The following is a 3176-nucleotide window of genomic DNA, read 5'->3' on the forward strand; positions in this document are numbered from 1 at the left end:
TAAACTCTTTTCTGGGATAACAATCTACGTAATGCTGGTGAAGTGCCTGCATCCATTTAATTGTAATAATTTAAATTAAATTAATGTAGCTATATTGGCATGATGTACCTTAAGGTCAGGAGGGCTTGAATACTGTCTAGTAGCTTATCATTTGCCTGAGTCCCTTGGGACCTGCTTTGCAGGTTCACAAGCTCTCCCCACCTGCAAAATTAAGTTTCTCAGTGTTCATCCTCCATGTCCGGGAGCCCCATCCCCCCACTCCCTCACCCAAATGCACTAGCACCTTGGGACTGGTTTCTATTTTAGGACTGTGAGTGATGCATTCCTGCATGTGTTAATGAGGGAAATATAGCCATAATTATAATGTGCCAGCCTGAAGAAGGAACCATTTCCCTGTTATGTACAAATGTGTAAATGGCCCCAAACACTGATCTCTCTGCATAAGATTAGTTTTGGCTATAGTGTATCATATATATGTATAATGTCATTTCTGTTAAGGAGCCTCAAGGTAGACAGGAGCTAAGATTGTGAAAACATGCATAATCATATTTTCTGTGAATTTGAATGACTACACTGGATATGTTCCTCCATTTCAGCCCAAGGCAAAACAAAGCTTACACAGCTGATGCTGGGGGCCTTGAATAACTGTAGCATCAAGGATGCCTGAAACTGGAAAAACACCCAGTATTCACAAAGGTCACAAGCCTCAGAATTCCACAAAGAAGCTCAAGCAAGGAAGTTTTATGCTGGAGAAGTCAGTTTGATCCTAGTCCCTGATGAAGAAATATCTCATTACAGGAGCTCTTGACGGGAAAGTCTTTGATACAGAGAGAGTGAAAGCTGGCTTCATTACAATTTTTAAACTGTGCAACCTCCTAATGAGAACATCATTATACCAGTATGAAGGTGATTATCGTTGTATAGCTTATTGTTCTAAATTTAGGCCCGTAAACTTGCTAAAGACAGAGAATTTATTCCTATGAGCTGGTCAACTGTTAGAGCTGAGAGTCATCCAATTTTCCTGGCATCTGTGAAACATTTCAGACCCAGGGGTGGAATGACAAGCGTCTAGGTCTGGCAGGTGGTGTGAATGTAAAGGAAAATGGAGACTACCAAATGTATTACTAGAGTGAAAGGAAAAAATGTTTCATTTGGGATGAATGTTCCTGTCTGCTGTCAGTTATTACCATAGAGGAGATCCCCTCTGCTGAAAAAAGGTAGTTAGCAGGAGGTAGGTTAGAGTATAACCTTAGGGCATCTTTATGCTCTGGGAGGTGTGTGTGTGGTGGTGGGGGCTCTTTAATTACAATGGCTCCAAGGGCCACTGACATCTCTTACATTTAGTGTCTGGTGCTTCAAAGTGGTGGCAGGGGCACTTAACTGAAGCTCATGGAATGAGTTTCAACAAAAGTTTGCTCCAACACAGTGTAATTACAGCACATCAGAGCAACATCCCTGCATTTAAGGCACCCTTGAGGACTAGCTGTTCAGAATGGTAGGAGCTTTCATACACAACAATCTAATGCATCAGATGATTGTATTGGATTAAATAGATTGTTGTTTATGTAAACTCATGCCTCTCTGAACCAGTTAGTCTGTAAGGTGCATCCTTCCCTACCTTGTGCCTCTCCTGAACAGCTTATACTGTAAAAAAATAAGATAGGCAGGCATGGAATGGGATGCAGAGGTAAAGTCACTTGCCCAAGGTCAGTAGGTTCCAGAGTAAAGCAGGTCAAAATTTTCCTTTAAAATAAAGTTTTATTGGAATTTGCCAGTTCTTTCCCCCTCAGATGTTGTATCTTGGGTTCGATGAATTTGTGATGAGTTTAACTCAGGATACTGCTGCTTTCTGAGTCTGCCCAGGAGTCAGAAACCCTGAAGGGCATCCTTCTGCTTCTTTGTGAAACCAATATACTGTAAGCATCAAGACCAATAGGAGCCTCAATGCCATGATGAACGATGAAGTACAGTTCACAGGAAATTTGTTTAAAAAAAAAAGTTCTGTCCAATTTTCACTAAAGCTACTGTTAAAAAAATGAAATTTTCTGTGAAATGGAAACCCTGTTTTTCATCCATCTATACTCCCCAACCCAGTACCTTGTTCAGGAGGCAATTCTACACCCCTTGTGCCAGCACTCTAATGCTGTCTCAATGCAGATAACAATCATTACAAAAACATGCCTCAATGTACTTCTGTGGGGGCAGGTGGGTCTCATCCCCTTTGTACTAATGTATAAAACAAGGGACAGAGAGGTTAACTGGCCTCACAATAAATCAACGGTAAGGCTGAAAGTGCAGCCCAACCCTTTACTTCCCTGATTTAGACTAGAGACCATTAGGTGTCTCTACATGTGCCCTGGGGTGGTCGGGAGGGCTCTTTAATTAATGTGGCTCAAAGCCATTCTAATGAAAGCACCCACAGTGACTTTTGTATTCAGCATCCCACACTTCAAAATGACACTGGTGGTGCTTTAACTTTAAAGCACCCCTGCCACCATTTTGAAGTGCAGGGACGCAGGGAAAAGCAAACGAAAACACAGCTTCATTTTTTAAATAACTGTTCACAGACTTGAAGAAAAAAAACATTCTTTCAAAGAAGATTACTGCAGTTCAATGTCATTAGGGGTAGTGACTCTTGTAAAGGCTCTCAGATACTCCCACTGAAGTTTAGAGTTGCTTGCAATAACAATTTATTTGATGGCTAAATCTCTTATAGCGTCACAAGAACTTCTGGGAAACCTCTAAGCTATGTCCCTGGATTAACCTTACATTTTAGTAATCTGGGAAAAAGATACATTAACTCTAGCAATAGTAAGGGCTAGATACACAAGGTGGACTTAGATGCCATAACAGGGGGCACACTCGGGACCCAATCTCATCCCGGCTCAATCACCTGTTTCTATAGGCAACTGCCTGCCTGCTCTCCTGCCATGCCTTGTTGATATATAATTATGTTGTAAGTAGGCAGGAGGTTGTCCATTCTTGCCCTGATGCCAAGGAGTGCTATCTGTAGCTCCATTCCTCCCCTACACTGCAGCCCAAGCCTCGCAGATGGCATCCACAGGTCTTAAACACTGGGGCCCAGAATCCTTCAGTCCAAACCCCAGCTGGATCCCTCCAATCAGGCAGCCCACTCCACCTTCATTCTGAACTCCCCCCTCTCAGGTGTGATCCCC

The sequence above is a fragment of the Crocodylus porosus genome, unplaced genomic scaffold (genome assembly GCF_001723895.1).
Source record: "Crocodylus porosus isolate Cpor-Errol unplaced genomic scaffold, CroPor_comp1, whole genome shotgun sequence".
In the NCBI taxonomy this organism is placed as follows: Eukaryota; Metazoa; Chordata; order Crocodylia; family Crocodylidae; genus Crocodylus; species Crocodylus porosus.